The sequence below is a fragment of the Myotis nattereri genome (assembly GCF_964212035.1).
Source record: "Myotis nattereri genome assembly, chromosome: 16".
Lineage (NCBI taxonomy): Eukaryota > Metazoa > Chordata > Mammalia > Chiroptera > Vespertilionidae > Myotis > Myotis nattereri.
The window spans coordinates 36156181-36166756 of NC_138091.1; positions in this window are offsets into that span (position 1 = coordinate 36156181).

Genomic DNA, 10576 nt, shown 5'->3' on the forward strand with positions numbered 1-10576 from the left:
TGCACGGCATGCCAAGATCTGCAGGTAAACTTTCCAAAAACTCTGCCACGCATGTAGAACATCCGGTGACAGCGACCTCGGCTTCGCTGTGGACCCCGCATGATTGCAGGTGGGGAGACTGGTGGGCAATGGCAGCTGTGGCGTTGGGTGTTAGGTGGTTTTGGCAGCTGTGGCGTTGGGTGTTAGGTGGTATTGGCACAGGAAGCACCCGCCCCCCACCCCGCCCCTCAATAGTGAGGCTCTCTGAGTTCAGTTTTCCTGTCAAATGAGCAGCGATTAGATGGGGGAGATCTTTTGTAACAGCTCTGCCGGCCCTATCAAGTTTCATGGTCCTATTTATTGAGGGGCACAGCCCCATGTGCTGGGCAGAGACCTGAAGTCAAATCATGTCAACATGAGGCCCAGATATGAAATGGGGACAACGGCAAACACCTCCCAGGATTTTTGTGCAGGTAAGGGTGGTGCCGGATGCCTAACAGGTGCTACCACTCAACATCCAGTTGCTGCTGTAACTGCAGGCGGCACCAGAGTTGTGCCGATAAGTGTTTACATGCTTTTTTTGGGGGGGGGGGGTGCGGTGTCTGATGTGTATCATTTGCCGATTTCTGTGCGGGAAATAGTTCAAGCTACCAATGAGGTGTCACCCCTGATCTCTGGAGTTCGGAAGAGATCTGCACCGTCGGCTCTACAAGCCAGTCTGAGCCAGCTCCAGCTCACCACTGGTAAGCGCTTGAAGCAGGCTCAACGAGGAGCACCCGTGTGAGTCAGACGGGAGCCCTAGCCACACCCAGTGAGCACTGAGTGTGGGCCAGTGGGGAGGGAGCAGGTCCAGCTTGGGCTACCCCAACTCCCCATCCTGTCCTCATGCACATAAGCACATACCATACACACAAGCATGCACAAGCATGCACGTGCCTGGAGAAGGGGAGGGTGAGGGGGAGCACATTCTCCCAAAGTGACACATTTTCAACATTTCATAAAAGTTACATGTTGACATCTGATGGTTAAGACTTTGATGCAAAGAGGTTGGAGGAAGCACCAAAGAGTCAACAGAGGCATGCGTGGTTAGACAGAGAGATATGCTTAGAAAATGTCCACATGGCTGGTCATTTCTCTTTGTATCTCCAGAGCCTGGCACAGGTCCCGGCACACAGTAGGTACTCAGGAAATGTGTTGTTGCCAGCTTATAGCCTTGGTCTGTGGTCGTTTTAAGGGGCTTCAGGGATAGAAAGAGTCATATTGACACAATGTATGCTCACAGAAGCACCCCCTCTTATTCTCAGACACATGCTTCATTACACACACACACACACACACACACACACACACACACACACACACTCTTTGACACTCTGCAACGCAAGCCCAGGCATTCAGTGACACACAGACTCCCCCATACCTCCCCCATGGTTGTCTAAATTCCTAGGCAGACCCACAGCTGCTCCTGGACCCACAGGTTCACACAGGTATGCAAGAGAAGCATTCTTAGACATCCACATGCAGCTACCTGTCTCCATTAACCAGCCCAAGGCAGCCACGCTCAGGGATGGAGTCCTCCCCTCCCCCTGTGTGTACACACACACACTCTTTGGAAGTTACAAACATGTGGATGAAAGGCTAGCAAATGGTTGCATCAAATCCAGCTCCAAGGTGTCTCCGGAACTCCCCCGACCCAATTCTGCCCCCAGGTCCAGCCACCCTGCCTGAAGCAAACTCTCAGGATCCATCCATCTTTTTTTTTTTTTTTTTTTTAAATCCTCTCCTGAGGATATTTTCCCATTGATTTTTAGAGAGAGTGGAAGAGAAAGGGAAAGAAATATCAATGTGAGAGAAACACATCGATTGGTTGCCTGGAGGAGCCTGCAACCAAGGTACATGCCCTTGACCAGAAGCAAACCTGGGACCCTTCAGTCCGCAGGCCAACACTCTATCCACTGAGCCAAACAGGCCAGGGCAAGAATCCACCCATCTTTGTCAGGTCCCCCAGGGTTCCAAACCCCAGCCAAGCCCAGGCCCAAGGCAGAGCCAGGCGATCACACAACCCCTCCCAGCTCACCACCAGGCCCTGAGCAGTGGAAATGAGGAATTCCAGGCTGGCTATCTCCCTCTAATCACCGGGAGGCTGCACTGGAAATGCTCTCAGCCCACAGGAAGTGGTGCAGGAGGTGCCCCAGCAGCTCTGAGGGAAGGCACCAGTGCCCAGGCCAGGCCAGGCCTGGCTGCTCAGGAGAGCTGGTTCTGGGGAAGACCATGGCTATGCTTGAAAGCAACAGACAAAGATGGCAAGATGGTAAAAAAAAAAAAAAAAAAAAAAAAAAAAAAGTGGGTGCCTTGGGCTTGGGAGTGTGGGTAAAAAATAGTTAGCCTCTTTGTATTTTCCAAATTTCCTATTATAAGCATATTTAACATTTATGGTTGGAAAAGATTTCTTAAAAGGGAGAAAGGACAAATACTCCAGAATAATTCTTTAGTGATAGAACTTGAAGCACTGGCAGAAAAGCTGTTTGGGAGGGGGTGTGGGGGAGAAGAATTTCTGAACATCCTCCTATGGCACCCACCCATCTAGCTTCTGTGGGAAGGGCCCCGTCCTCCCTGGGGGAGCTCACTCCTGAGTTGGCAGAGCTCCCCCCACCCATGGCAATTCTCATTAGAGGCCTTCTCGCCCTTTCCTGCCTCACCTTCCTCACTCCAGAACTACACTCTGAGTGGAGGTTTTGTTATGTAGAGGGTGGTGTGACCTTCCCTTGCCCCTTGCCTGCTTGAGGCCCTGCTCTGAGCATCTTTGAGCTTAGCCAAGGAAGGCCAAATGCAGAGGGTTGCCCTTTAGCTCCGCCCCTGCCCCCTCCCCCCCCCCCCCCCCCGCCCCCAGCCCTGCTTCCATTGTCAAGGCCAGCAGGTGTCCTGCTGTGGGCACCATCCCAACCTGGAAGCCTGCCTTGACTGACCACTCCTGGTTCTGCTAACTTACCACCTTGGCCCTAGAGACTTCATTAGCACAGCTGAATTTTGAGCTAGTGACTACGGGGGGGGGGGGGGGGGGTGATGTTAGGCACCCCTGCCATGTGTAGACTGCAGATTTCTCAAGAACTAAAACTCTGTCTCCTGTTTCTTTGACATCCCACATCTTTCCCCCTAGTGGTACAGAGCTTTAGCTCCCAGTCAAGTAATCATTAAATCTTTGAATTAATGAATGAATGAACACTGGAGTGTGAATAGGTCAGACCTGACTTATTGATGGCTACGGACCCTGCCCTTGATTTTATAATCTTCATGAGGGACAAGATGTTGAGCCCTCTATCACTGCATGGTTGGAACTAGAGGGGGTTCTGTCTAGTAATAATCATAGATAGGTAGGTAGGTAGCAATCCCAATGTTGAATAGTGACTCCGTGGTGACTCATAAATGTCAGGAGGCATGCGTATGTGTGCTCTGCCTGGGCACCGGGCTCACCATGAATATACCCACCGCCAGGTTCCCACTTCCCAAAGCATTAGAACACAGTGGTAGATGACCGGGCAGGCAGCACTGAGCAACATTCACGTGTTTTCAACTATTGTGAATCCCCGGTAGATCCTTCCCACGGGTCATGCGCCAACTAAACTGTACTGTACGTGGGTGTTTTACAACAGGAAGGTCTCCCACACAAGGCACAGCCACTAATATGACCCAACAGAAAGAAAGAAAAATGAAGGAAGGAAGGAAAGGAAGAGAGCAAGAAAAGCAAGTTCCTTAGGAAATAGAAAGGAAAAATATCCCAGAATTTACTATAAGTAACATTCTCAAGATTTGACTCTGAACAGAGGCATTCTCAACATCATTTTAGCTTGTTTCCTCCAGACTAAGTTCTTGCTCTCTGAAAAGGAAGGCGAGAGGAAAGGGACCCCATCTTGAAGTCCAGAATGCAGCTGGTGCCTGGAGGGACGCAGTTCCCTGCACGCACGGCTGGAGGAGATGGCCACCACAGGCCTTTCCTCCAGGTTGCATTTTCACAACTACAGGTACAACTGAGTTTGCAGGAAGTGCTCATTAGCAACGTCTTGACTAGTAGACAGGTGGGTCAGAGCACGTATTCCTAAACTCAGCCTGGGACTCTCCTGGCCCAGCCAGAGGTCTTTCTTTAAATTGGGGAGAGACTCAAACGTTGCTTTATCTCCAGGAAAAGTAAGACATGAGCACAGATTTAACTCCTCAAAAAAAGTCACTAATTTGCCTGGCCAGCATGGCTCAGTGGTTGAGTGTCAACCTATGAACCAGGAAGTCAGGGTTCGATTCCCAGTCAGAGCACATGCCTGGGTTGCAGGCTCGATTCCCAGTAGGGAGCATGCAGGAGGCAGCCGATCAATGATTCTCTTTCATCAAGGATGTTTCTATTACTATCTCTCTCCCTTCTTCTCTGAAATTAATAAAAATATATTAGAAAATTTTAGTCACTAATTCCATTTTACCTCAAAATGTCCATTTTATACAAAGTATCTATATTCTAGATATATAAAAGGCTAAGTGACTGACTATATGTCCATCTGATCATCTAACCGACTGACCAGATGGTACATATGTATGCACTGGCAGTATATATATATATATATGGCTAATATGCAAAGTGTCCCCTCGGGAGTTCAACTGGAAGACCAGGAGTATGATTGCCCCCCACCAGGGGGCAGCGCAAAATAAAGCAGCCTGCAGCCAGGGAAGGGAGGCCCCACCTGGCAGCTGGAAGGAAGGCCCTGATTTACCCTGATCATTGGCCAGGCCTAGGGGCCCTACCCATGCACAAATTTTGTGCACTGGGCCTCTAGTTTAAAAAATAAATGTTGATTTGTGCATAGGCAATACATATAAAGCTCTCACTGGCCCCAATCGCACATGTGTGTTTCGATCTGTCATTGTCAATCATGAATTTGGTTGTTTTTGTTGACATTTCTATTATAGAGAAAGGGCAAATAGCGATATTAAAATATTTCTTCTAATTAATTTCCTTTCAATGTGCATGAATCTGTGCACTGGGCCACTAGTGATTACATAATATTCAATTTAACAAACTTTGATTGAGCATCTGGTACTCAGCCCTGAGAGTAAGAGATGATTAAGCCAGGCCATGCCTTGAGGAGCACACAATTTGTTGGGAAAGATGTGCAAATACATACATATAGCATTTTGATATTTCTATAGAAGCATAAGCTAGGTATTGAGTGCTTACAAGGTGCCAAGCATTTTTCTAAGTCCTAGAAGAATATTAACTCATTTAATCCTCACAACATTTACAGATGAAAAAAACTCAGGCACAGAGAAGTTAAGTAACTGGCCAGCTAATAAGCTTGGAATTGGGATTAGAACCCAGGGTACTGGACCCAGAAGCATATATATATATCATCACTGTGCTGCAGTAAAGAGAAGAAAGTACCAAATGAGGTGGGAATCCAGGCAAGAGGGCAATCCATTCATTGTTCCAGGGAAGGTGTGTCTAGGGCAGGGGTTCTCAACCTGTGGGTCGCGACCCCTTTGGGGGTCTAAGGACCCTTTCACAGGGGTCGCCTAAGACCATTGGAAAACACACATATAATTACATATTGTCTTTGTGATTAATCACTGCTTTAATTATGTTCAATCTGTAACAATGAAAATACATCCTGCATATCACATATTTATATTACGATTCATAACAGTAGCAAAATTACAGTTATGAAGTAGCAATGAAAATAATTTTATGGTTGGGGGTCACCACAATATGAGGAACTGAATTAAAGGGTAGTGGCATTAGGAAGGTTGAGAACCACTGCTACAGAGCATCCCTTTGCTACACTGTATTGGGTTGAACTTTGGAGTGAGGAGTAGATTGAAATGGGGAGTTGGGGACTTCATAACAGGAAATATCTGAGACTTGCTGAACCTTGCCACTCTGTGTTATTGACTCGGGAATCTTATTTTCACCCCCAGCTCCAATGTCATGGTCTACCCCAGTCACTCCCTCCTCATGACCAGGCATTCAGTGTCTACTATGACCAGTCTGCAATACCACATGTCTCCAATAGGGGCCGCTGACTACAATGGATGGAGAGAGAACCCTGGGTGGGAACTTAACCTTGTTCCTGGCTTCCTCTGTGACCTCAGTTTCCTCATCCGTAAAATGGATATAACACTCCCTGTTTGTCTTCCACACAGAACAGCAGTGAGAAATGTGAGGGTGGATGTGGGCACCGTCCAGATGATTTCAAAAAACCAATCATTTCACAAGTACCTTCTGAGCATCACGCACTGTGCCAGGTGCATATGAAATTCAGAAATTATTCCTACCTTTGCATAAAAAGACTTTGGAGAAAGGCTGTAATGGGGTGGGGGGCTTTACCTCCCTAGTAGATGGTAGAAGCAGTACCCCCTGCCCCGAGAAGGATAATGGGTGTGCAGCAGCAGGACACCTACTTGAGCCTCACACAACGCAGTCTGCTCATGGGGAAACCAAGACCCACAAAAAAAGGAAGTGACCTTGCCCAAGAACCTGGATTCCAGGAACCTTCCAGACAGTTAATCCCAGAACGTGGGGTGGGGAGGGGCCGTGCGGGAAGGCAAGTGACTGGAACAGGCTGGGAAGGACAGAGAAGGGATGACCTTCCTGTCCTGACACCCTGGCCAGGAGGATGATGCTGAGCGGCCGCGGGGGCCAGCCTTCTGCAGGAGCGCCCCCTGCTGGTCACCGGCGTCGCTGCTCACAGCGGCCGGGAGTGGAGGAGGAAACTCGGCGCTACAGGGGCAGGTCCATGGGAGACCGGAGACGCCACAAAGTAGATCAGGAAGAGCCCAGAGGGATCGCTCCCAGCTCCTCCACTTTGCACTCGGCAAACGCGGAGCTCAGCGGAGGACGTGATTTGCTTAAGGGCTCTCAGCGCGTCAGCAGGATGCCCAGTCGTGCTGCCTGCTTCACATTGCAGAGCCCTACATCTCCTATTTGGTACCCTCTTTCCCAAATGTGACCCTCCCCCCTTAATCCTCCTCAATCCCTGCCTCCTGTTGTGAGCAGCACCAGGGAAGGGCCCACACAGTGACTATGTAAGATCGTAGGGAAGGATGATGCTCTCAGTGGACGGAAAAGGCAGAGCGAAGGGGAAATGAAGCCACACTGTCACCAGTGCTCCCTATGGGGTGACTTCCAGGTACTGGCCTGCCTCTCTTGCTTGCTCCCGGTGCTGGCTTCCTCACCCTGCACTCTTTCCGAACATATGTCTGCTCCTGCTTCTTAGAACTTACAGCCTGCATGTGGCCCGACATGGCGGGCCTGGCACCCTCACTGTGTCATGGCCATTGGGCCTTGGGGCCCAGTGACAGCTGTGGACTGGCTGCCCGAGGGTGAGTTACCCACACCTGGCCCAGTTGGCTGTGGCCATGGGGAGAGGGTATGCGCTGCAAAGCATGGCCACATGTGTATTCGCATGTCTGATAGAATAAGCATCCGATGAACAGTTGTAAATACAATGTTTGAGACTTGTGGAAATTCACTTGAAATTCATTAGAACAGGAAACAACCCTGTGAACTGTGGTGAATAATCCCCTCTCCCTGCACCGAGCTCCACGCCAATGCATCTGTTTTGCACACCCAGGTTTTTATAAAGTGCACTGAAGCTTGTTACAACAAATACTGCTCCAGGAAATCATCTCAGGGTCCCCAAACTCGACTGATGGTATTGGGAGAAGGGCTTTCCCCGCCCCCCAAAGGATCTGGGATGTTATTTTTTAAAATGAATCTGAGATGTGAAAAAAAAAATAAGCCAACCCCTGTTCTGCATTTTTCCCTTCCACTCACCACCCACTGGGCTCCGGACTCTTCCTCTCCTCTCCCTCCTTCCTTCCCCTCCCCCAGCCCCAATTATGAGGTTCTGCTCCAGCAGGAAGAGCAGAAGCCTGAATCTTCAGCCAGATCTCTGAGAGGAACCAGCAGGACACTGCCCACCCACACAGCCCCTCAGGTCCCTCCTCTTCCAGGCACTCCATTCAGGCTGTCAGGAAAAAGTCACTGCAGATGTGCCTGAGATGCGAAAGGTGTCCTCCCAGGAGGGGTACCCTTCCTTAGGGCACGACCTGCACGCTGTGCGTGTCCGTCCTGAAGATGTATCCGAGGCCAGTCTTCTGTCCTGTGAGAGGGAAACTGAGTCTCGCTGACCACTAGCTATCCCTCCAAATCTTCCCCAGGCACATTCCCAGCAGGGACACTGCCACCTTCCTGTGTCCCCAGCCTCTGTCCCCTGGAATCACCTCTCACCACCGGCCTCTGAGTGACGTGGGTCTGGGTGCTCATCCCAGTTCCAGCCCTTAGGATGGTGACCTCACTGTCCCCATTCTGTGAAGGGAGAGTGGTGTCAGCTCTCACATGGGGACGCGATGGAAACCTTAATGCACCAGGACCAGGGAGCCTCGGGAGCCTCCACCATCAGTCCCCTCCCCCCAATTTTCCCCACTTATACTCCAAACTCTACCCAGGGAAGGACATAAGCATTTGGCTACATGGGTAGGCTATCTCTCCAGCCCCATCACTGCAGGTGAGGTTGGATTATCCAAGCACAGGGGTGCGAGGGGGAAACAAATGAAATGTGAAATCTTTACGAGACTCCTAGACTGGGTGCTTCCTGAAACAAAGGGTTACTTTATAACCTGGAATCCTTATCCCCGGCTTTCTTTATTCACACATCTGGCTTTTTGTTGATTCCAGGGAGTTACTGAATAGCACAGGGTTAGAAGGACACAGGTCAGCTGGTGGCTTCCAACCAAGACATCACCCTGTGGCCCTGGGCAACTCTGCTTCCCTCTAGGCTGGCTCGCCAGGGAGGCCGACGGCTCTCTTCACCACAGGTTTCATTTACCAGTGAATTGGCCCAACATCCTGAGTATTATCAGGGGTCAGGAACTGGGCTAATTCATTTCATGAATATATATATATATATATATATATATATATATATATATATATATATATATATATATAGATTAATTTCAGAGAGGAAGGGAGAGATAGAAACATCAATCATGAGAGAATCCTTGATCGGCTGCCTCCTGCACGCCCCCTACTGGGGATCAAGCCCACAACCTGGGCACGTGCCCTTGACTGGAATCGAACCCAGGACCCTTCAGCTCGTAGGCTGACTATCCACTAAGCCAGTGGTCGGCAAACTGCGGCCCCGTGAGTGTGGCTCTTCCCCAAAATACCACGTACAGTGTGACTGAAACTTCATGGCCACACTCAAGGGGCCAAAGAGCTGCATGTGGCTCGCGAGCCGCAGTTTGCCGACCACTGCACTAAGCCAAACCAGCTAGGGCTCATTTCATGATCTTATTTATTCCTCCCAATTTCTTCAGAAATTGACATGGACTGTGGTCACCTGGGCCGTTTTTAATCACTGACATTTGCAGTGTCACATATTTTCTTCCTTTTGTTGATGCAATACAACACAAAGGTATACAGAGGGCATACTTATTTATTGCCCTTAAAACTCCATTTCACGTGGAAGGGCAAAGAATAATCTCAGACATACTTCTGGGTATATTCCTAGAAACCAGACTCTGTGAATAGAGTTAAAAAACAAAAAAAACAAAAACCACCAATTCTGAGAAATGCGGCTCTTGTCCCCGGGGCCCTGGCTTTCCCTGGAAGCCCCCGTTGGAATTCCATTTCCCCTGTTCCCTCTGCACCTTTCTGTGCTTCTTCTCTGGAAAGTGGATGAGGGTTTAACATCTGGGGTGAATTCCAAGCTCTGTGGTGCGGTGTTATGAATTGCCCTCCCCACCCCCCAACCCTTGCTAGCATCTCTCCAGCTGGTATTCCTAGAATCCCCAGCAGGTGTCACTGTGACCCTGACCATCCTCACAGGGCCCTGTTTGGGGCCTGTGCACACAATACCCTTGAGGGTTGGAGGGCTCCCAGAGGTGGGACCTCAACTCTAAGGAATCCCACAGGGAAGGGCCTGTCCCAGAGAGAAGGTTGCTGTGTCTGCTTCATTATCTCCCAGGACCCTTTTGGGGAAGGTTCGGCCTCATGGTCAAGGGGCTAGGCACTGCAGAGGGTACAGAGGGTAGAGTGAAGCGGGAAGAGGGCGCCTAGACACTCCTCTCTTCACGCCAAGCTGGCCAGGTCTCTTCTTCCATTGCACTGGGAGAGTGTCTCCCTCACTCCCCTTCAACTCACCTGGCCACCAGCCTTGAGCTTTGGGGACAAATCCTGGTGACTGCTGAGGGCCACTAGAGGTCAGGAATCACTACACTGATGAGGAGTCAGAAGGCACGGGGGGGGGGGGGGGCTGTAAGTCAGGGAGGCTTCCTGGAGGAGGTGACTGTGGACCTAAGAGATTAACTCATGGCCCTGCCTCATCTGAAGAACAAGAGAGAGGGGGAGGCAGCCTAGGGGGTCTGGTACTGTCTGGGAAAGGAATGCTGACAGGTGAATTCATCAATGGCCATTTCTGGGGTTGGGGTGGATATTTCTGGGGTTGGGTTGGGCTTTCAGGAAATCTCTCCCCCCATGAGCCAGGGAAGCAGGAACCACAGACTAAGAGAGTGGGAATAGGGAGGAGCCTTGGGAAGGGGTTAGGAGGGAATA